The sequence below is a fragment of the Nycticebus coucang genome, chromosome 5, assembly GCF_027406575.1.
Source record: "Nycticebus coucang isolate mNycCou1 chromosome 5, mNycCou1.pri, whole genome shotgun sequence".
Lineage (NCBI taxonomy): Eukaryota > Metazoa > Chordata > Mammalia > Primates > Lorisidae > Nycticebus > Nycticebus coucang.
In genome coordinates this window covers 107,866,489-107,891,653 of record NC_069784.1, presented here as the reverse complement: position 1 = coordinate 107,891,653, position 25,165 = coordinate 107,866,489, and the positions used below count along the sequence as shown (strand labels likewise).

The following is a 25,165-nucleotide window of genomic DNA, read 5'->3' as shown; positions in this document are numbered from 1 at the left end:
TAACATTTTCCCTTTTAAGAAAATTAAACCAGTTAAAGTCAACTTTTCATATAGTATGGTATGTCCTGAGCATCAGACATTGGGATATTTTACTTCATTGGTTTATTCCTTGGAGAGCAAAATTGTCACACTAAGGGATGCCCCAGTCTATTTGTGACAAATAACACATGACTAGGGAGTCTCAGAAAGGGGAAATGAGTTCTGTACACAGAGGAGAAACTGCTCCCATGTCATGAAAGACTTGTTGGCATATATTTTTCTAAGGGGTCTAATAATTGCTTTGCCCCCTCCAGAGATAGTATTTTAGAATAGATATTAATTCTTAGAAGGCATCAGTTATTCTGATGTTGCTCTAGAGCAGCCGTTCTCAACCTGCAGGAACTGTATTAAAGGGCCGTGGCAGTAGGAAGGTTGAGAACCACTGCTCCAGAGTGACTGGTCATGTCAGTTGGTGATTTGACATCATGTCTTTGTTCATAGCAGGAATGAAAGGCAAATTGACTTCATGAATTATAACTGCTAACTTTTAAACTTTGCTATCTAATTTTCATACATATTGGAATGCTGACAGTTTGTTGACTGCTATTGGTTTTTTGTTTTGTTTCCTTTTGCAAGGTCTCTGGAAATCATCTCAACAGGCACCAAATAAGCATGCTGTATGTTGGTCATTTGAATTGTGCTTAGGCACTTGTGACAGACGTCATGATGCAGAATTTTCACTTTGCTTTTCTTGGAAATATTTTACCTCCTGGCAGTTTTTTATAAGCCATTTAAAATTGATTATTAGTAGGAACTTGATTTGAGTTTGGAATATTGTAAGACTCTCAGAAACATGAGTAAATACTTTTTGCACAATTGTTTTTTGATTTTTGAGGGAAATTAAACTCACATTCACTATTCAATCTGTAATGCTTAGCTTAGGGAGATGAATGAATAAGTTTCTTTATTTGGCTTAATAAATTAAAAATTTCCCTATTTGGGTACTGTTTTAAGGCTTTGCTGATTTTAGCATATTTACCTAGGAAACGACGTGCAAATACAATTATATTATAAACATTATAAACTATGATAGTGAAAATTATCATGTTTTCCTCATAGGACATAGAAAGAGTTGACCACTATAGGGCATGAAAATTGAATAAAGATTAAAGGTCTCTGTAGATTAGCTTTCATTTTACTTCAAAAAGATGAACAAGCTACTATCCTTAAGTGTCATCTTTTGATAGACACTGGGACAAGAACTTAAAAACCACACAAGAATTTCATTTTTGTTGATGTAATGTTCATATAAACTTTTGGGAATGATGCTGGCACTATTGCTATGACCCTTGGCTCATGGAGCCACTCTTAATCATTGGCTGCATTCACCATTGGCCTTGTATCTTTTTGGCAAACATTTGAGTCTCTGTAGACTTGTGAGGTAATCGGTAATTGTTTGACTTCCTAGGCAACAGCCCTCTGAGACTCAATCTGTTGTGTTCCAAGGAGAGCCATAACAGCTATGTTGGGGCCTGGCCCTGTGGAAAGGAAACTTATTAGCTTTATTGTCAGTTTTTTTTTTTTATTACAATACATGGGGTGATACATGCTTAAGATGTGAGTCTGAATTGTGACTTAAGTGCATTTCAGATTGAAAAGAATCAGTTACATCTAATGGTTCTGGATTATAGAAAGACAGCAGAAACATAAAAAAATCCAACTCCAAAAAAAACCCCAAACAAACAAACAAACAAACAAAAAATCCAACTCCAGACTCAGCCTGATATAGATAGAAAATTTATCTTTTAAATTTTAGTATTTGGTTGTCATCAAGTAATTTTCATTTATTATGAAAAGGTTTTTTTTTTGATGTATTTTGCCTGCTCAGCCTCTTATGTAGCGTGTACTTGGAATGAGAGTTATAAAATGTGGTGAGAATTCTTGTACCTGAGCTTATTTAATAAGCTAGGCAAATGAGTTAAATAGGTAAAACGATGACAGAGTGATTTTTTTTTTTTTTTTTTTTGTAGAAACAGAGTCTCACTTTACTGCCCTTGGTAGAGTGCCATGACGTCACAGGACTCACAGAAACCTCCAGCTCTTGGGCTTACGCGATTCTCTTGCCTCAGCCTCCCGAGTAGCTGGGACTACAGGCGCCCACCACAACACCCGGCTATTTTTTTGTTGCAGTTTGGCCGGGCCTGGGTTTGAACCCGCCGCCCTCGGTATATGGGGCCGGCGCCCTATTCATTGAGCCACAGGCGCCACCCAATGATAGAGTAATTTTAAGACCACTAATGTGTGTTACATGTATTGAGGTACCTAAAGGAATATGTTATAAAGGGAGGAAGTTTGGGAAGACGAATGAGACTGGAGAAGGGGTGGGATGAGAAGCATGGAGGTGAGATGAGGGCAGAGGGCCATATTGCAGCTGGAAGGCTGGGTAGAGGGGGCCCTCCATACAGAATAGAGGAGTTAAAAATTCAAGATACAGGATTTGCAGAGATGTCCAGGATGGTTTGTGTGGAAGGCCTGAATTGGTTGTGTATACCGGGAGAGGTGGGTTTATTGGTACACAATGGCAATGTCAGGGAATGCCATTTACCATGTTCAGTTTTCTTTAGCCCGTAGTTTTGAGCCTCTGCCTTAGAGATACAAATTCGTTTTTGTCAGGGAGTTTGTTAGTACTGGCACTTAGGAAATCTGAACTACTTTCCTTCCTTCTTTCCCCTAAGCAAGAAAAGCAAAAACTCGGCTCAATCAAACAACCTTTGAGATGAGTAGGCTATAAATTAAAATGCCTGTTTATTAACTTACAGAGAGAAGTATAATTGGTGAGAGGAATAAATAATGGATGTCCTCTTGCTAGTGTGTGGCTTGCTTCTTAGCCACATAGCACATTGTCAGGTGAGTTGTGGAGTGGGACAAGAAAGGGAAGGTTGGATAATGGTAAGAGAAGGCTTATAGCAATTCACTGTTATTTTTTATGTCTTGTTTTTGGTACTGTTCCTGGACTAGGTGCCTTCTCTTGTTCATACAGCTTTAACAAAATGAATCTTGTCTCTGTCTTTATCTATCACGGTAAGACTGTTCTTGGAAGTGACTTAAGTATGTGGGTCAGTCTGATCACTCTTTCCTTCTGAATGCTTTTCTCTGTCTCCTTATTTCTGACCACTGTTCAGATTGACAAACTTCTGAAGTCATTTTAATAATTTTAATCATATTGCCTCAAGTCTTTGTGATCTGAGGACCATTGGTATTTTTTGGGTGCCTTTGTATAGCTTTGGTCTACTTGGTGATGATTTTTCTGTACTGTCAAATGTAATCTTATGTTTAGGTTTTCTTTTGCCCCTCTATACTACATACAGTCTGAAATAGACCAAGATAGCTGGCGGATAAGTAAACCAGGGGTCAGTCTGTCAACCATTTCAAAGAATAGATGACAGACTCTAGTGAGGACAAACGAGTGAAAGAAAGGATGGACTCTGAGGCAACTCTGTAGTGAAAGTTCAAGGCCAGTCAATTTTGTGGAAAGATGATTAATTTTTGACAAAGCCACAATAGCTCATTCAAGTGGAGATAATTATGGGCTAGTGGTTTGATACTGTGTCTTTGCTGATTGATCAAGGCCAGAAATTAGAAATAATGGCTGCCTTATCTTGAATCAGTCTTTTACTTTTTCTGAGCATCTTTAAAACAAATCTGTGAAGTAATAATCCATGCCTTAAGTTCCTTAGGATGTCGGTTTGATGATTAGTAATAAAATCGCTAACATTATTACGGTGTTATGCTAAATACTTTGGATGCGTAACATCCCTGTCGTGGGAGGGGAAAGGGTGTACTTGGGACTTATAAATATCTAGCTGCTGAGCACACATTCTATCTGCATTGCCTCTCAGATAACTTATGTGAAAGCAATCTGAAAAGCATATGGCTTAAACAAAAAACGCCTTCAAAAGAACAGAGCAGAATGAGGTCTCCAGGGGAGTAGAAGATGGGCTGAGCTGAGTTTTGGGATGTACCTTAAAATGAAGACTGTAGAAGAGGGAAACTATTCTTAGGAGATTAAAGGGTATTAAGGAAAGAAAGACCTTGGAACAAAAGTATATTAAAGAGGAGATTATTTAATGTTAAAACATCAGCTGAGTATACATGCAGAGGATAGGAACTCCACATCCTAGAAGTTGGCTTTTTCTCATCCTCAGGTATCACTTCCTCAGAGAGACTTTGAGATTAGTTGGGACAGGATGGTATAAGATCTGGAGTATCCAGTGCTTACTGTAATATTTCATTCAGGGATGTCCAACTTTTTTTTTCCTCTGCCACACATTGGAAAAATAAGTGTTGTCTTGAGCCACACGTTAAATACACAAACACTAATGAAAGCTGATGAGCAAAAAAAAAACAAAACAACACAACAAACGTCCTCATAAAATCATCATGCAGCCCATGGGATACAGGTGATTGACATTTTGTTAAATAAAGGAATTGTGGCAGTAGATCTCAGGAATGTAACTTGAATAAGACACGGTAGTCCCTGCCCTCAAAGAGCTCTCAGTTTAGTTGGGGAGCTTGATGAAGTGTGAATAAATGGCCACAGTGCTGGTGAAGAGCTCTTGTGGTTGAGTAGCCCTCTGGCTTGTGGTCCCGCTTATTCACCACCTGTCACATGCCATTCTTTGATAGAAATGCCTAGTTTTGAGAACCTCTTCAAGTAGGGAGGCTTAGTAGTGCTGTGGTCTCTTTCTTGGCCTGGAATATAAGACCCCTTACAATGAGTACCTCTCCTTCTGGACAGCTGTGCGCCCTCATTTCTCAGCAACCTCAACCATACCCTATACATTAGTAGTACCAAATTACTCATTTTCCTCTTGAACGTGTCATATCATGTCATAGTTTGGGATTTTGTATTTGTTCCTCCCTCTGCCTGTTTTCTCTTTTCCTCACTTGTCAAACTTCGGCTAACCTTCAAAGTTTAGTGAGAAAAAGAATTCATCCTAGTGAGTTATTTGCCTGCCCTTGCCCTTGCAAGGCATGGGGTAGTGTTTAATAAGTAGATTGTGAAGGAATAAAATAATGACTGCCCCTTACAAAATGACAGTTTTCTTCAATTATTTTTTTAAAAAGCTCTATTTATTTGATGTGAAAATAACTTAAATACCTCTATAGACGTAAGAGTTCTTTTTAGAAAAGGGAAATTTGCATCCACTGAAATCTTTGGCCTTCTAAAAATGAGGTAGAACTAATTTTGGAGGGAAGACGAAGGATAACAGATGAAAAGAAATAAGTAAGGCCATTTATATCCTTCAGAGGTTTCCTTGGTTACTGACTGGATAGCAGATGAAATAATAAAATACTTCAGTATTTTATTTCTTACTCAGTAATCACATAGACATGTTAGAATAGCATATCATATATCATATATGGAAGGAATGCTTTTTATATTCTTTCATATTGTGAAATCTTTTTGTGTAAAAATTATCTATCTGCATTTTCTTTTACATTGTTTGAGATTCAACACTTTTTACTAATTTATTCAACAAACTTGCATTGTTGCCAAGTAACATTATAGGATCTAGGTAATAGAAATAGGATAGTTTACAAAACAGATAAAAATTTCTGCCTTCATGGAAATCACCTTCAATCTAGTGTAATGATGTCACAAGAATTTTATCTAGAAACATGTTTGAATAGTTAATAATCTGTAATAGTCATAAGAAGTTAGTTTTACAGAATTCTGTTTAAAAGGAGATTTTAAAAGGCAATTTTTAAATACAATGATATTATTTGTAGATTGAAAGGAAATATACCTTAGGAACAATTTATGATGGTGATTACATTGTTTTTATAATGGCAGCTAATATAAGTTGCTTATCAGGGACAGTAATAGAACTGGAATGGTTTATTTCATTTAAACCCCACACTTAATTTTGAGATAAGTGCTCTCCTTGTACAGGTGAGACAACTAAGGCAAGGAGATTAAATTACTGGCAGAGCAGATAAATAAATGATCATGCCAGGATTTGAACTCAAGCATGTTAGTAATTATTCAAAATAGAGCAATTGACAAATTGTTCCTTTTGATAGACTTTATGAAGATTTGCATATAAAGCTGATGAATTACCTGTAGGAGATAGTATTGAGCATGTATCACATGGAAGGTAGTGTAATAATTATGAGCACTATTGGAGCCAGATTGCTTGGGTATGTATGTCCCTTAACAGCCATGTGATTTAGTTTATTGTCAATGAAACAGAAATAATAATAGTTATTTGGCTCAGCACCTGTGGCTCAAGTGCCTGAGGTGCCAGCCACATACACCAGAGCTGGTGGGTTTGAATCCAGCCCAGGCCTGCCAAACAACAATGACAACTACAACCAAAAAATAGCTGGGATTGTGGTTGGGCGCCTGTAGTCCCAGCTACTTGGGAGGCTGGGGCAAGAGAATCGCTTAAGCCCAGGAGTTGGAGGTTGCTGTGAGCTGTGATGCCAGGGCGACAGCTTGAGGCTCTGTGTCAAAAAACAAAACAAAACAAGAATAGTTATTTACTTCTTGGGGTTTTTGTATGGTTTAAATTAGTTGGCATATGCAAAAACTCTTAGAATGTCTGGTGAACAGGGAAATATTCAGGAATTATTAACTGGTGCTCTTTTTTTTTTTTTTTTGAGACACTATGCTGCCTTTGGTAGAGTGCCCTGGCATAGCTCACAGCAACCTCAAACTCTTGGGCTTAAGTGATTCTTTTGCCTCAGCCTCCCAAGTAGCTGGGACTACAGGTGCCTGACTCAGCGCCTGGTTATTTTGTTGTAATTGCCATTGCTGTTTGGCAGGCCCAGGCTGGGTTTGAACCTGCCATCTCTGGTGTATGTGGCTGGCGCTCTAGCCATTGAGCTATAGGTGCTGGGCGAGCTGGTGCTCTCCTATTGCACCATTTTAAGAAGATAAAAAGTTGCCATATTTGGGGGTGTATACCTTGCTTGTTTGTTATTTTTTTTTTTCTTTTGTATCAGTTTAGAGTTTTAGTTAAAGTTTGCTCAGAAGATTAGGGTTAGTTCAGTTGTTTGAGCATGTGTGGTTTTCAGTGTTTCTCATTAATTCTTGCTTGCCATACCTTTTAATATAGACAGTCAGAGCCACCAGGAATTGTAGGAAGTCCTGCAGTGTTGAAATGTTTGTTGAAATGGTATCCTTCTGGGTGAGCTCCTTCTGTGGAAGGATCATAGCACTCACTAAATTCTCTTGAAGTAATAGTAAAGGGAGAGATTAGAATGAATTTAAGGATTGTTTGAAGAGCATGACCAGCACAGTGAGTGTTGAAGACCTGGGGGGTCATGGGAAACCCCATTAGTAAACCAAGCAACTTTGACCATAATCATCAGTGATGGTTCATCTAAGAAGAGAGCCAAAACTGTTGATTGGCATCTTTCACCAAATAAACTTTTAGATATATTTATAGCGTGGAAAAATCAATCTATTGGTCTTTTCACTGTCATTTCATTCAACTGTAGATAACACCAATGATGGGAACATTTTGGAATGTGTGCAAACAATAGATAGGGAGAGGAAATCACTTTAGATCAGGATGAATATAAAAGACAGGATTACAGACTTTTTAGAATGTACTAATGACACACTGATCGTAAAAACTTGAGAGAGGCCGCAAATGCTGGTATCAGACACTCAGCTTTAAATTACTGTCACATTAAATGAAAAAAAATTGAAATGAGCTAAACAACGTGTTATTTAATGCTTTTTTTTTTTTTTTGGCCAGGGCCAGGTTTGAACCTACCACCTCCGGCATATGGGGCTGGCGCCCTACTCCTTTCACCCACAGGCACCGCCCTAAACAACACATTTAAGACAATAAAAACATCCCCAAGAATAAGTCCTTGTAAATAATGAAGGAGGGAGTTAATGACATGAACAAAAATTGTAGGCAGGCACGGTGGCTCATGCCTGTAATCCTAGCACTCTGGGAGGCCGCTGCAGGTGGATTTTTGGTGGATTGCTTGAGCTCACAAGTTCAAGACCAGCCTGACAAAAGCGAGACCCCAGTTCTACTAAAAATAGAAAAAAAAAAAAAATGAGGCAAGAGGATCGCCTGAGCCCAAGAGTTGGAGGTTGCTGTGTGCTATGATGCCATGGCGCTCTGTCCAGGGTGAGAGCTATTGAAGCATTCTTTCTTACATTTTCAAGTTAATAGCAAGTACTAACTAGAACGATGAAAGGAAGAAAATTACAGGCTAATGTCATCCATAACTATTAATAAATGTAAGGACAAGTAAAACAGAAAAATAAAAGTCTATTTATAACCAAGTAGAATTCATTTTAGGAATGAAGGAATAATACCATTTTTTACTTCTTTTTTTTTTTTTTTTATTTTTTTTATTTTTTTATTTTTTTTTTCTTTTTTTGGCCGGGGCTGGGTTTGAACCCGCCACCTCCAGCATATGGGACTGGCGCCCTACTCCTTGAGCCACAGGAGCCGCCCCATTTTTTACTTCTTTAATAGATTTTGTGCATATTGCCAACTAAAAGGAAAACATATAGTTGTTTTGCTAGATAAAGCATTTTATGAAACTGCAATATTTATTGATGAAAGTGCTAATTAAATTAGAAATGTAATAAAAGTCTCTGACATGTCAAATAATGTCTTTAAAAATAATGTAAAACATTATGACTAATATGTTAATAGTACAGAATACTTAAAGTTAAGATAAAAAAATTATTTTCAGTCATTTATGTGATTCTTGAAATTTGTCCATATAATATAAGAAATAAGCTAAATATTAGAAAAATGGAATCAGCATTATTCATCACAGTTTATATAATCTACTGTGTGCAAAACCCAAATAAATTAAGGGATGGCTGATTAGAAAATTTATGTAAAGCAGATCTTATTAATTTATTTAAAAAACTGTCCTATGAGCATAAGATTTAAGTTACCCTGAATATGCTCTCCTATAAAGAAGATTTTATTTCTAGTTCTTAAAAATGCAAAATTCTATTTCCTAGCAACAAATCTAACAAGTAAAATCTTTATGGATAAATTATGAAACAACGAAGGATGTAAGAAGGCCTGAATAAGTGGAGAGCTATTCATGTCCACATATGGGAGGAAATTCTTGAAATTGTGAAGATAACTAGTCCCCAAATAAATGTATAATTTCAGTGAAAATTCACCCAGAATCCAAGTGGGGTTTTTTTGGGCCAACTATCTTAAGATTCATGTACAAATGAGCATGTGTTTAAGAATAGCTGAAATAAATGAAGGAAAAAAAAAAGAATAGCTGAAATAATTTTGTGGAACAAGTTTGGAAGATGTGCCTTACCACGTGTCCAGGCTATTAAAACTCCTGTGGTGGGGATAGATGATTAGGGCAGTAAACCTAATTTATTTTAATTTTATTTATTTATTTATTTTTTGATACAGAGTCTCACTTGGTTACCCTTGGTAGAGTGTTGTGACATCTTAGCTTACAGCAACCTCAAACTCCTGGGCTAAAGCGATTCTCTTGCGTAGCCTCTCACGTAGCTGGGACTACAGGCACCCGCCACAGCTCCTGGCTATTTTTTAGAGACAGGGTCTTGCACTTGTTCAGGTTAGTCGTGAATTCCTGAGCTCAGGCAATCCACCTGCCTCAGTCTCCCAACTGCTGGGATTACAGGCATGAGCCACCACACCCGGCTATCAGTAAACCTAATTTAAACTGATATAGTCCAGTGGGTGTGGTGGCAGGTGTATTATAGTCCTGGCTACTGCGGAGGCTGAGGGGAGAGGATGCTTGAGGCAGAGAGTTCAAGACTGCTGGGAGCTGCAATGATGCCACTGCCCTCCAGCTTGTCTCTTAAAACCAAAACTGATGTAAGTCCTGATACAAACCAATATAAGGAAGCCAGTTATAGAGGCTGCATTATAAATTAGTTCATACCATATACAAAAAGGCATAGAGATGCATTACACATAGACTGAGAGGCAGAAAACCAATCTTTAAAATTTTTAGAAGAAAATATAAGCATTGTTGTAAAACATAGAAAACACAAATGATAAAAAGATTGAGAAATTTGATTCTATTAAGTTCTATACAAGAAAATGACTGAAATTAAGTTCCATACAAGAAAAACAATCTTAAACTAAAACCAACTTGTAATGTTATTATTGTTCATGTTCGGAAGACATTGCTAGCCGGCTACTTAGCCTTTTCTCCTTTCTTTACTAACACAACCCTGATTTTGTGCCGATTTAAAAACAGTTGTCTCATCTTAATGCCTTTCAAAGGTTGCTAGTTTTGGCCAATAAGATACGAACTTAGAATTAATAGAAAAGCTTACTCCCTGATACGGGTTCTGATCTTTCTCTCTTTCCCACCCCCAATGTAGATACAGTGTCTAGAGCAGCAGCAGCTCTTTTGCAAACAGGAAGCTGAGGCTAGTGTTAGAGATGGCAGAGCAAGGAGTCCAGTTTCTTGGCGACATCCTTGACTGGATACATTAGCCATGGCTTGCCTGCTCTTGTGGTCATTTGAGAAAAATGACTTGGATTTATTCTAATTATTACAGAATAAATAGGTTTTCAGATAGCATTGGCCATGTGCCACTTCTACCAAAAATTAAAAATCTAGACCAGCGATTCTCAACCTGTGGGTCATAACCCACAGGAACTGCATTAAAGGGTTGCAGCATTAGGAAGGTTGAGAACCACTGATGTAAATTATATGAGCAATTACAAATAATGAGAAAAAGGGAGACAATCTAATAGTAAAATAAAGGATAATTTGGGTTTCTGGTTTCACAGAACCAGAAACCCAAATAGCCAGCAAGCATATGAATCTTCCTAGTACTTAGGAAAATACAACTTAAAATAGAGACTTTCATAACCATCATAATATGAGTCTAAAAATACCAAGTGTGGGAAGATGTGAAGTTGTTATAATTATTCACTGCTGGTGAGAATATAAATTGGCGAACCACCTTGGAGAACAGTTTGGCAATATTAAATAAAACTGACCATTCCCTACTAGTTTGCAATTCCACTAGGTATATACTGTACAGATTCTTGTTACCTATACATGGAGACACAGAAGAAGAGGAGAGATATTTATAATAATGAAATTTTGGAAATAACCTTTCCTTTAGGAAAAATAAAGTATATTTTATTTTATGATGGACTATATGGGATGAAAAAGGGTGAACTACTTATAAACTACATAGAGTTACTTGTATGAACATAGAAAAACAATCTTAAACTAAAAAATATGCAATAAAGACTATGAATATGGTGGTAATATTTATAAAAAGTACTAAAGCAATAATGAAACTATGCAAAATACTGTCACTATCTGTAGCCGTTGACAGATGTACAAATCCAGGTAAATATTTTCTACATAATCACTGATTTTTTTTTTTAAATCCAGCCAGTGTTAATTCAGTATTTGTTTTGTTCTTGACAAGATCTTACCTACTGTGAATATTAGAACCACTGAGCTACTCCCAGACCTATTTAAAGCACTTTGCAAAACGTTTCGTATATATTTTCATTTAGCTATTCTAATTACTTTCTGAGATAATAAGCGAGGTAGGATTTATATTCTGAATAAAATTAAGCAGTAGATACTTGCACTTATCTTTTCTGATTCTTATTTTAGTACTTTTTTAATTAGTTTCATAGTCTTTTTATTTCCAACAACAATTTAATATGTAGGTATACTTCATTTATGCAGCAGATTTATTCCTGGAAAAATCTCATGTTCAAATAAGTGTTTAGAAAAAGTGGTATTTTAAATGTAATTGGTGGCTTTCTAATTTAAGAGATCCATCAGTGAGTATTTTAAAATAAATAGTGGCTTACTGATTTATTGTTGATTCTGTTTTTTGGTTAACAGTGATTCTTAAACCTTAGTATGCACAAGAATATGCATAGGAATCAATCATCCAGTGAATTTATGAAAAACACAGATTCTCTTAACTCCCTCCAATCTCATAATTCTGCCCTTTGTCTTTGCTGGTGTTTGAGTTTTTCTCATTCATTTTGGTATTCTCCACAGTGAACAGCCTGGGGAAATGTGTGTGTGCGTGTGTGAGTGTGTGTGTATTTCCTTTTTAGGTGCTTAATATTTGTAAGATGAATTCGGGTATTCCCTTTTGGGAATAATACCGTATTGTGGGTGGAAAACACTAGGAAGAATTTAATGCTCAAAAGTTAGATGTGTGTTGAAACTGGTTTTCAATTAAGCTGTTAAGCATTATTTTCAAACATTTTTCACTAGCAAGGCCATCCAAACAGCATCATTATTTTGAAATTCCAGGGATTATGCTGGAAAACGCATAACAGAAATAAGAGTGAATGAAGAAAAATCACATTGTTTCCCACGAGTACCTCAAGCAGGCTTGGAAGTTAACAGTTTTCTTCTCAGCAAAGTTGTTCTGTAGCCGCAAGCTACTGGGAATTGTTCAGCCCATTGGCAGCAACACAGAAGACTGCCCTTTTCACCTTTTCCAGCACACAAATGAAGACAATTCATAGCTGGAACCCATCTTTGAGAAAGTGCTGGCTTTATTGAAGCCAAATGTCCAGCATTTTTCGTTTAGATTCAGGTAAGGGCCTTCAGTGCTCTTACCATATATACTAAAGTAAACCACACAGACATAACTTGAAAACACTACCACAAACAAGCAAACAAAGCGCCCTTGACTTACTGTGTGTGTGAATACAGACGCAAGCATAACCTGTTTGCTAATAAACACATTTCTCTGTCTTGCTCCCTTTTTAATCCCTTCTCAGTGTGTGCTTTCTCATATAGTAACTGTGCAATAAATATTAATTGAGTGTTGGGTAGAGGTCCAGAAATAAGTGACCATTTCTGCAGTTTTCATCTCTTTTCTTGTTTAGAAAAATCTGATTTTATTTCAAGATGGGTTTTCTAATGTGAGTCTTTAAAAATGTGACCGTAGTAAAGAGATTCCTTAAATTGCCCATTTAATTCAGTTCTGAAGTAAATCATTCCCAAGCTGAAGTTTTCCTTAACTTAAGCTAGAAAACCTGTTTGAACAGTGAACTTGAGTGCTTTATCTTTTTTATGCCAGACCTCTGGATAACCTTGGGCCAGTTGATCTTTTGTTGTTTACTAATTTGTAAGTCAGCAGTGTGAAGATGTGGGCAGTTAACTCAAGAAATGCGTCTTTTGGCTTTTTGGGTGATTGTCTTACAGATTGTTTTATGCCGAACAGCACACGGCACTATTTCAAACTTTACCAGAGTAAATCTCACAGAGGTTTTTTTTTTTTTTTTCTCTTTCCACAGACATTTTCTCATAAATATTAATAATTATAGATGTACCTTGAAGATGCTGATAAGAAATAATATGGAATCTCTTTGATACTGTTTTGATTTTGGAGATAAAAAGATGTTCTGGTTTACTGACATTGAGGCAAGCAGTGAATGAAAACATGTTAACAATTAGTGTTTGCAGTTTATCTGTTTAAATTGGAAAAATTACTTAAAGTAACAAGGCGTGGCTTTTGTACCTAGTTACAGGCAAGCCGAGTCTCTCTTTACCTACTAGACACGCAAGCACTTTCCTATGAATTTCTAATTTGAACTCCTTGGTTTGTCTTCCAGATTTTTTCCTTGTATAATCCATAGAATTTAGTTTGGTGGAGTAATTTAAAGTGTGCCTTTGAAAAGGAGTTCTGAACTTGAGTATTTTAAATTAGTGTTTATATTGAATACTGACTGAAAAATATTCTTTTGATTATCTTCTGTTAAATCCAAGTGTAATGGGTCTTGTGTAATTGAGTCGAGGTTTCTTTGCTGATTATTTTTTGTGTGTGGTTTTGGGGCAGTTTCTGTTATATTGTACTCTTTTTGGAGAGGTTGCCTTTGCATCATTATTGGAAATTGTTTGCAGTGGCAAGACATTTTTGGAGACAGAAATGTTCCAGGGAAAATACTGGGCTGATTTTCTTTCTTCTTTTTTTTTTAAATCTGTGAATTGTGAGCATGGTTCACAGATTTGAGTTCTGGCATTTGGTTCTCGCAAAACAGGGTAGCATCCAGCTTCATGTAGTGAGTGATTGCAGATACCTTTTTACCATTTGGGCTTGTTTTTTAAATAAATGACCAGTCTGTGAAATTTTAAGCCAAATGGGATACAGAGGGATTCCTGGTTTCCAAAGGATTCTCTTTAATTTTGTGTTTAAAAGGCAGTCTTTTAAGAAATTAAATATGTTACAGCTGTTGAGTAATTTACTACGTCCTGCCCTCACTTTCTCTTAAATAATTGGAGGAGAAGAATGTGGATTGATTTTGTATACTTGAATAAAAAGTTGAGAACTTCAGTGTCATCCGTGTGACTTGCCCAACTGCTTTTATGTGATCCACAAGATCATCGAAAAACCCCCAGATTCAAATGGAAGATATCACAAGTGGGTTGCCTCTGTGAGTGTGTGTGTGTGTGTGTGTGTGTGTGTGTTTTAATTACACTTGCGTTAGCTACTTATTTGAAACTTAGCTCGGATTTGACAATAGTGGAAAGCCAAGGACAATTAAGCAACAGGAAATGTTGCTTATTGCATCCTTGACGATTTGGATAAAACAGAAACAGCTGTGATTCCAAACGTCCTATAAATTTCAAATGTTGGTGTAGCACACTTTATGAGCTGATTTAATGAAGGGGAAAGTTGCCCATGTGTCTTTGGTGACTTGCTTTAAATTTTCTAAACAAAAATGCAAAATATTTGGGGTTCTTATTGCAAAATGAAAAATGGTGTGCATTTGGCTCTATGAAGCAAGTGGCCTTGAGAGATGGGTTTGCCTAGAAATTGACTACATTTTTTGTGGGAGAATGGGTGAAAAGGGCAGTTTCCTGTGTTGCTGCCAAAAGGTCTGAACAATTTGTAGTAGCTTGTGGCTAGAAAACAACTTCTGTGAGGCGAAAACAGCAACTCCAAACTGGCTCTGGGTATATGTGAGAACATACTCTTTTTTTCCTTCCTACTTGATTATTAGGCTTTACAGAACATTTCTTGTGTAAAGTGAATTTTTAAGTTCAACTGCCTAAAATGGTGTGTTGGCTGATTTGGATAAAAGTTTGGGGAAATATATTTGGAGTTAGCACAAGTAGGAAAATAATGTGGTACTTAAGAAAAGATAGCATTTCTATTTTGCCATTATCATAACCATGTGCTTGGGTAGTAATTCATTCTTTTCTTCTTGCCTTAAGAGTGAAGGTAAATTTTGACATCTAAAGTCATGTACTTTATAGGAATGGGTTTTGTTGATTTTTTTTCCCCCCAGTTAACTGATTGGAAGTCTGTTTTCTTGGGTAATGTGTTCCATTTTCTGTTTTTTTTTTTGTTTGTTTGTTTCCATTTTCTATGAAAAGCATGCTTATAAAATAATGTGTAACTACTGGTAATTGCCATTTATTAGTACTTAGAGTGTGCTAGACACCATGCTTGACATCCTTACGTTGGTTATATCATTTACTTCTCTGGATAAGGGAAACAGCTTAGAGAGGGTAAGTGTCATATAGCTAGAAGGTGATTGGAGCCAGGACTTGGAGTCCTATATGTGTGTTCCTAATTATTTCAAAATAGTTACTCTTTCATATATTCATTTTGTGGGCTAAAAATTGGATAAAGATTATTCTTGTAGAATGGGCTTGGATATTTGGATATGTGAAATGAAGATAGATTGGTTTGATTTAGTTTTAATATTTTCACTAGGCTCTTTTTCTTCTCTCTCTACTTTTTTTTTTTTAAGAGATAGGATCGTGCTCTGTTGCCCAGGCTAGAGTGCAGCGGTGTCATCATAGGTCACTGCAACCTCGAAACTCCTGAGCTCAGGCAATCTTCTTGCTGTAGCCTCCCTAGTCACTGGGACTAGAAGTGTGTGCCAGTTTTTTTATTTTTGTAAAGATAGGGTCTCATTATTGCCTAGGCGGGTCATGAACTCCTGGCCTCAAGATATCACCCGCTTTTGCCTCCCAAAGTGCTATGACCACAGGTGTGAGCCATGATGTCAGGTCTAAGCTTTTTCTTAAGTTGAAGCTTCTTCTACACCTGACTATATGTATACTTAATTATTTAATATAATTTTGTGATCTGAATTAGCAATTGCCATCAAATGCACACAATCACATTACTTAAATCATCTAGACTTTGTTTTACTTTCTGGGCCTTCATTTTGATTTTTCTCTTCTTTTTGGAGTATCTCTTAGCTTTTCATTAAAATGTATGCAATATCTCGTTAGGGTATAACCTTTCACTTACCTTAATATGTATTCAGCCTATTCATCAACATCAGTTTCTTCTTCATTGTATATTTAATGCCTGATTATCATCCAGCACTGTGGTGTTAAACCTAGGTGGAGGTAGCTGAATGACACTTGTTCCCTAGGGGACATTTTTGATTGCCATAACTTGAGGGAGTGCTATGAATGTCTAGTGTGTAGCAGCCAGCGATGCTGCTGAATACCCCACTCACAGCAGTGTAGAGGTCGAGAAACCCTGGTCTGGCTAACAAAACAAGTCAGTGGTCACTAGGCAAGTTTTTATTCTCTTTTCTAGAGATGGAGGAAGAGGATATCGATCTGTTTACTCTCCCAGCCCCAAGCTGAATAACACAGGTTGACCCTTACACTGGATTCTGTCTTTCACTTCCTTCCTGTGTTTACCCTCACCCCACCATTTTGACTTAGGGGAGGTCACACCTTAGACTATTATGTGCCATTCTGTTAGTCACAGTAATTAACTGCCTGTTCAGAGTGAACTATCTTTGGCTTAGGGTGGGAGAAAAGCCAAAGACTGGAAGGGATACTCATCAAAGATAATTAGACTTATGACTGGGATGAAGGTCTATGTCTCTTGGAATTATATTGAGTACCAGAAAATGCATTTGTGATTAACAAATGTGAGTTGTATGTATCTATAGAATCAAATGTTGGTTAGCTTTGTAAGCTAAAAACCAAAATACAGTGGCTCCATGGAATTTTTAGTACATCTCAACAAGAAGAAACCTTTAAGTCCAATATCTATAAAATATCTACCTTGGTAATAGAGAAATTGACTGATTTTTGTATTTTATCACCTTAGGAGTTCTTAGACCTACTTTTGTGATTTTGATGAAATGTAAAAAGTTGAAGGAACAACTTGCAACGAGTGGTCTTTCCTACATGATGCCTTCGTGACAACTTGGGAGTCTGCACTTCCTTTCTTTCTGCCCTCAGCCTTCATGCGTGGCTCCAGTTGTACCCTGCTTCATCCTTTAGTCTGATGCTGTTCTGAATATTGCTTTATTATTTCTCAGAATAGATTGTGGTCTTGGGCCTACTTGCTCCCTGTGACTCTCTCTAGGCATGATGTTCTCTAATATACACAGTATCTAGTCCCTGAATTTTGAGTGGATGAAGGGTGGAGGAGAAGGAGACGCCAACCACCTCAGCAGTCCTCAGACTGAATGACAGAAAGTGCTTGGTAGGATGATTGACAGGGTGCTGAGGAAAGTCTCATCAGGGAAGGTAAGGATTGTTATGTTCGCGGGACCAGATTGGTGTGGTTTGCTGTGCATGTTCTGTGATGCTGGAGGTCTGGTTGTGTGAAGCTAGCAGGCTGGCAGGATAGCACATCATCTTGGCCACATCTGTAGTCCAAGAGGTGCTTGTGTTTTTGTCTGAAGTTCTTCTGAGCTGAAGTCTCTTCTTTGTTTTCTAAAGGGCTGGTAGCTTTGCCATGATCTGCCTGTTTGTTGGATAGGTTTAAATTTAGATTTCCTTACTGACTTTAAAAGAATTTATTCATTTTTTTCTTTATCCCTTAGGAGGAGTACTGAGTTTCCAAGTGATCGAAAGGACCCTTGAAGACCTTCACTATTTCCCCAAAGGCAGCACGCTTGTGGCACCTGGAATTCTGAGCTAGGCTTCTTACCATTTCTGTGGGCAGTTACTTAGCCTTCACTTCTACTGGCTCTGGAGTTTGAAGAGACATGCTCCCATTTTAGTCTGGGGTTTCTTTTCTTATATGTGTTAGTGTTGTAATTAGTGACTTGGTTAGAACAAATAACAACTCTATAATGTGGGTGTGCTATTTTTATGTTGAATTACATAAAAGCATTTATTAGACTTGGATTCGATCTAGAGATAATTGTGGGAAAAGCTGTTTATTCCAGCAAAAGGCCCACTAGCAGGGCGCCTGTACTTACCACCTTTGGCTATGCCATTGGACTTGTCCCTTGCAAATTGAACACGCCTAATTGCACATGTATTTGCATCGCTGAACAAATTGTATTTGGACAATAAACTGTTACTCTGTGAGTGATTAGCGAGGCAGGGCATAGTTACATATGGACTACTTTGGTAAGAGAATTAAGAGAATATTAGCAAATATTTTCATAAATTAGGGAGAAAATAAAAATACTTTTATTTTATTTATTTATTTATTTATTTTTGCAGATTTGGCCAGGGCTGGTTTTGAACCTGCAACCTCCGGCATATGGGGCTGGCGCCCTACCATTTGAGCCACAGGCGCCGCCCTCAAAAATACTTTTAAAGAGCAAATACTTTTTTCTTTTATTCTTTAATGGTTATGTCAGTATTGGAACTTGGCCTTGTACTGGGGCAGATTTTCTTTTTTTTTTTTTTTTTCTTGAATGGTTATTACCTTTTTTTTTTTTGGTAACAGAGTTTGTTAGACAGAATATTAGATATTCTCTATCTCTTGGAGGAGAGCTATAGTTGGATTGTGGCTGAGAACATCAGAACTTTCACTTTCTAGTGTCATTTTTTTTTTGAGTCTGAAATTTTTTTGATTTATGTGCAGGTGTGAAGGTGATATTCAGGATAGTGGGAATGCAGATTGACTAGGGAACTTTTGTAGGATTTCTGGGGATCACTGAGGATATGCTTAAAGTTTGTGGCTGTGGATTTAAATGAAAAATTGTCACGGTTGTTTTTGTTTGGCTGCTTGGGGACAAGTTTGAAGTAAGGCCAGAGTTAGATGTAGCTGTAAAGAAGGTGGGTATGGTGGTAGGAGAGAGCAGCAGAGGAATTAGGGTATAATCCTGGAATCCAAGCTGTTTAAGGACAGGTAGGCCTACTGGGGCGTAGGAAGGTGATAAGGGTACAGGACCCCCAGAGTCAAAGAATTGTTGGAGTTGGGGTTCAAGAGGGATTGGCATGGAGAGATAGAAGATAATGAGAAGTTGGCGTACATGAAATTGAGGTAATTGCAGGGCATTACAGGTCTAGGGCAGCATTTTTCAAGAAATTAGAGAGCATTTAAAAAAAATGAAAAACCACCTCAGAATCAGGAAATCATCTAGTTGACAGGAAACTTTTCTATGAATTAAAAAGAAAGCTTCCCACATGGGAGAGGAAAGAAAATGGGAGGGGAGGTGCCCCTTTCTCTGGCTGAGGAGGGCTGCAGGTAGGGAGAAATCTGGCTGAGTAGAAAGGCCGGGACTCGATTTAGCACAAACTGCTCAAACTTAGGCTTTAGTTTTGGTCTGAGTGGATGAAAACTTTGTTTCCATCAAAACTGAATGTGTTTACTGTGTATTTTCTGAATGAGGTTGGGATGTAAATATTTTCCTTTGGGTCATAGTTGGAAAAAATTGAAACCTAGTGCTTGGGGTGTGACCGTGGGAATGGGTAACTGAGATGGTGAGAAGAACAGGATCACTGGAAATTTGTTTTTTAAGTAAGAACACACGCAGACATGCACAGTCGTCGGCCCCATGCCTTGCAGTAAGGAGCAGGAAGATGGGTAATACGTAAAAAGTGTTTAGATTTGGTGTGCATTACACATGCTGAAGGTCTGGAATTTGGGTCCCCAATCCATTAAAAGACTCTAAACATTGTGGGTGCTGGAGAAAAGCAGGGCTCAGATATTTATTAAGCTTCTGGCCCAACATCATTCTCTCCAGCTGCGCTGCCAGACTAAGGGAAGTAGAATAGTAAAATGTCAGGATCAGGAGACCTAGAATCCTAGAATCTTGTGAGTCGGTAAAAGCTGGGCAGAGAGAAGAGGGGACTTTTGATCTGCTTTGGGTCCATAGAAGCCTTTCTGGGTCTTAGTTATGGGTTTTCTACAAAATGTACCATGAGTCAGGGATTGCCTATAGATAGACATACAGAATTAGTAACAAATAATTGAAAATTGACTAATTTTTAGAGGTGTGGGAGGGTAACAGCCCCATAAAAAATGAAGTAAGCAACGTCTTGTGAATTGAATTGCATGATATGAATTACAGCTTCTTTCTTCTTCTGTTGTCTTGGCCAATTTTTTTAAAATTAAAAAAAAGTATTGGCATCTGAGTGCGATTTTTTTTTTTTTTTTTTTTTGGCCGGGGCTGGGTTTGAACCCACCACCTCCAGCACATGGGACTGGCGCCCTACTCACTGAGCCACAGGCTGCCTTTAGGGTATAAGTAAAAACAGACAAATTTTTTTTTTTTTTTGTAGAGACAGAGTCTCACTGTAGCGCCCTCGGTAGAGTGCCGTGGCCTCACACGGCTCACAGCAACCTCTAACTCCTGGGCTCACGCGATTCTCTTGCCTCAGCCTCCCGAGTAGCTGGGACTACAGGCGCCCGCCACAACGCCCGGCTATTTTTTGGTTGCAGTTTGGCCGGGGCTGGGTTTGAACCCGCCACCCTCGGCATATGGGGCCGGCGCCCTACTCACTGAGCAGGCGCCGCCCACAGACAAATATTTTTAAGCTTTTTTTCATCCGTCTCCCCATTGTTATGACTAGTAAGGTGTTGATAGAAAGTTGCAAAGCCTTTGTTGCTTTCTAAACTGAACTTGGGTGGTGGAGAGTCTCATTTCCCTTTGTTCAAGACAGTACTGGACAGGCATTGGCAGTGGGGAGCAGCAGGCTATGTTCTGTTCTTTCTGCAACTTTAAAAAAAAGGGGGGGGATGACCAGGGACTTTCACAGTGGGGAGTTGGGAGGAAAATTTACACCCTCATCCCCTTGTCAGGTACCCCATCTCTCCTGGGTTCCTTGCCGGAGGAGCGATGGGGGTAGGGGTTCTTCATTGCACTGTCTAGAACAAATGGGGGTGGTACTTAATTCCTCTGGAAAGCCGACGTGTTCTAGTTGGAACTCTAAATTGCATGTTTTCCTTAGAAATGTTCAAATTTGTGGTTTTCAGCTACTTTCAGGTGTGTTATAGATTATTGACCCTTTGTAGTAGGCTTAGGAAGTTATTATAATATTCCCTGTAATGACTGTTTGGGTGGGTGGTGGAATAATAACGGTAGTTCAGTAGCTAACATTTATTGTTTACTTTATGCCAAGAAACTCTCATTCTACTTTTTGCATTACTTTAGATTTCCTTAGCTTCATTGTACAGATGGAGGATAGTCGTACATCCCCAGCATCACACCCCCATTCTCACTCCCTCACTGTGCCCACCCCTTCCCCAGTCAAGTCCTTGCTCCATCTGGTTTTGGAGAGTTATGTATAGTTCTGTTATCAAGCCAGTGACTCAAAATCAGGCTTTTGGAATATAACCTATCATGAGTCAGGAATTGCCTATAGATAGGTATGCAGAGTAGTCCTTCTCTGCAAGATATTAAATAAGGGTTTAAAGCTACCAAACCCTTGGCTTTCCAAGGATGATCCTGATAGTATTTGGTGCTGTGTTCCACAGAAACTTGAAAGCTGACAAGATGCAAGTACAGCGCTTCCTAAGGAGAAGACAGTCAATTAAGTATGACTGTGTTTTATATTAAACAGTGTTGGGTGGGCTCAGAGATTCAAAATGCAGGCTGCATTCCAGGGACAGTTCAGAGCCGTGGCCGGTAATGACATCACCTCCACAGGTGCCAGATTATTTTCCTCTTTTTCCGTGATAGCCTGCCTGTGCTTTAAAAAAAAAATGAAGAAAACAGAAAGAAGAAAAAATGTTTAAGTACTATTATGGGAGTTTTTTTGGAAAATAAGTATGAAATCCAATTCTGGGCCTGTGTGTAGAGGTGGGGAGATGATAAGACAATGATTTTTGAAAACCACACAGAAATTCCAGTTTTAGGTTACTTGCATTCAGTCACTCCCAAGAGATTTTTATGAAAAGAGGTGGGGCGGAAGAGGGGATTTCAGACTAGATGGGAAAAGTAGCTGTGGACAAAGTTGAGGATTTTCTTCCTTTATTTCACCCCTACTAAGACTGAGCTTATGGTGTTTCTAAGAGAACTCTTGAGTTCCTGTGTATTTCGTAGAGGTCAGAGAGCTCTGATTCAAAATGTCCAGCTTGGATTCAAGGGATTTGGATCTTTTTAACGATAACTTTATATACTTATTGACTAGAACTTGAAATACAGCAAAACATAAGTAATAAAAACTGGCCTAATTCCCATTTTTAGATAAAATCACTATTAATATTATGATATTTATTGTGCCTATTCCAAAACTTTTGCAGTAAATACTTCAGCAAAGCCATATTTGTGTACATTTCACAAAGTTCAGTGTTTTTCACTGTTACTTGTGTAAGGTTTGCCAGGATGAGTTATTTTTTAAAGTGTAGAATTTTAGGGTGGGTGCAGTAGCTCATGCCTGTGATCCTGGTGGATTACTTGAGCTTAGGGGTTCGGGACCAGCCTCTCTCTAAGCAAACAAATAAACAAAAAAATGAGCGGTGTGTTGTCGTGGGTGCCTGTAGTCCCAGATATTTGGGAGGCTGAGACAAGAGGATTGCTTGAGCCCAGGAGTTTGAGGTTGCTGTGAACTATGATGCCATGGCCTTCTACCCAGGGTGACAAGTAAGACTCTGGATTAAAAAAAAAAAAAAAAGTAGAATTTTAGAGCTAAGAGGCACTTTAAGAGAAAATTTATCCCCTAACTTTTAACTTTGTAGGTGAGGAAATTTAGTAAAATGAAAGAAGAAAATGAAGAAAATTGACTTACTTACAGTTACCAATACTTTTATAACTGCAGTTAGATCTGGGTCAACGTGTTCCACAACACTTTTCGCTGTACATTCTGCCTCTTTTACTTTATATACTGAGGAGAATTTGTGACGTCTTCTTTTTCTCTGGGATAACTTAAGGATCATTGACCCAGAGAGTTAAATCCATCTAACTGTAACTTTGTGGGAAAAAAAAGTGAAAAATTGAGACCACCCAAAGACCGCTGTTTACTTAATTTGGCCCAGGTGATTGGGAGACTTTTAAAACCAGTATGATGTGGCTGGATTGATGCCATTTCAGGGCTATTTGATGTGAACCGGAAAGGAAGAGAGGTTAAAAACATATATTTTACATTTAGCATAAGCATATTTGAAGGTTTTCTCTTTTGCCATACTAAAACCAATAAATCTTTTAAAACTTTTCAAATGGTCTCGCTAAAGTAATTATCTCATGTGCCAAATTTCTTTTACTCTGGAATATATTTGCCTTATTTCGCTGAATTCCTATAGGAATGCTGAGCTGTGTCATTCCTTTAGCTGTGGGTCATACACTGTCTCATGGCATTTATTCTACTGTTGTCTTGAAATTTGACATGTGTATCAATGTTAACTTTCCACAGGTTGTGTTTGCTAGCAGTCTAGGTTATCAGCTCTCAGTCTGTCGTTTTCTTCCTTCTTCCCCTCTTTCAAGGCCATAGTACAAGCAGAGGACCCTGCAGGTTCTCAGTATTACTGCTATGATTTGTTAAAAATGTTTTGAGTATTTTGCAGCTAGAGAACCTGGTCTCTTTTGTGAGGTTCTAGTTGTGCTGATGATCTAAGGAACTCTTCTGCAGAATAAACACGTCCTGATTTGTACACTCTTCATTGTGGTCAACGGGCAGTTAGAGGTCCTTTTTGAGACACAGTCATCATGGACTCACGCTCACCCTCATTTGTATTAAGCCTAAACCTAGAAGAAACTGCATGACAGCTGAGGTGATATTTGTTGAGATGGGGAGTAATGTTTGAAAAATAGGTTACGGAAAACCATTTTTTTTTTTTTGTTTTGCTTGGAAAAATTTCTCCACAGAATTCTTTAGAATATTAAATTCCACATTCAGACTTACAATTCTGTACATTTCTTGGTTTTTTTATATTGAGGGAAAGAGAAATAGAGACATTTGGTGTTGAAAATTAAGGAGTAAGGGGGTAGGGAAGACAGGAAGTAACTTAGTTGCTAGAATCTATTCCTAGGTAGGGAAAGAAAGAAGGAAGAAAAGAATGGAAGAAGTTTGAGAAGTAAGCAGGATAAATAGCCAAATATTAGGGTGGGGACTAAATCTGAATGTCATTTGGCAAAGTTGATTATACTTCTGTTTCTTTTCCAGAAGGTTCTCAAATGATTGGGGTGGGTGGGTAAACTCCACTTAAAGATGACAGTTTGAGTGATGGAGAAATATGGAAAATGGCCTCAGTGGCTAGATAGTGTAGGAAGAAACAGAATAAAAAGAATTCTATTTGTTTGTTTTCTGGCAGCATTCCATTCTTATCATAATGCTGTGCTTAACTTGTTCTCTAGTGTTACACCGAAAAGTTTGGTTAGTATAATATAAAGAATCTCTGTTTTGATTAACTGCTTGCTTTTTCTTCTTCCTAAGCTGCTTGCCTCACAGTATGCCTTGATGGCATTTCCCATCCCCTTAGTGTGTCAGGACATAGAAGATACGACCCGTTCCTCTAGCTGCAAGAGAAAGCAGTCACACCGACTGTGTGATACGTGTGTAAACACATATGCTCTTTTCCCTTATAAAGAAAAATGTATGGTTGTAATGTGCTAGTGCATAAGTTTCTTGTGTTAGTAGAGGGTGATCTCATTTCTCTTGAGGAGTCTTCGTGCGTTATTAGTTATTTAAGTAATAAAGGATCTGCATGCTTTTCAGAGCATTTGGAATTATTTTCCATCTGTTTCTGTTTGGCTCTGCAAAAAATTAAAATAATTTGGGAATTAATTTCATGATTGGAAAAGGAACTCTGCTTCCTAAAGATATTTATATTTACCTTTGGGTTCTAGTCAGTCGCATTATTTCCTGACCCAGGGCTGGGCCTCCTCTGACTTAAGCGCTGGGGCTGAATTGTGTCAGCACTGCTACTTAAGGCGTTTATCCCTAATCCAGGCGTCCTTGGATTGTGGGGTGCCGGTGAGCAAGGTGGTAGCAGTGATCTCAGGCCTGGGCTGCAAGTGTGAGTTCTGAGGAGACCTATGATTACCTAGTGAATCCATTACCGATACATGTG

General features: G+C 38.0%; 1 protein-coding gene across 23 annotated transcripts in view; it reads left to right on the top strand.

Annotated features, from left to right (window-relative positions):
- The window catches only part of EPB41L2 (erythrocyte membrane protein band 4.1 like 2), a 233,587-nt gene that overhangs the window by 40,961 nt on the left and 167,461 nt on the right, over positions 1 to 25,165 (top strand). Inside the window, exon 2 of one of the 23 annotated variants that reach the window (XM_053590652.1) lies at positions 17,799 to 17,912. The exons of the other annotated variants lie outside the window; for them this stretch is intronic. The gene's annotated coding sequence lies outside the window, so the exon portion shown is untranslated. The remainder of the gene's footprint in view (positions 1 to 17,798; positions 17,913 to 25,165) is intronic. 23 annotated transcript variants of the gene reach the window in all.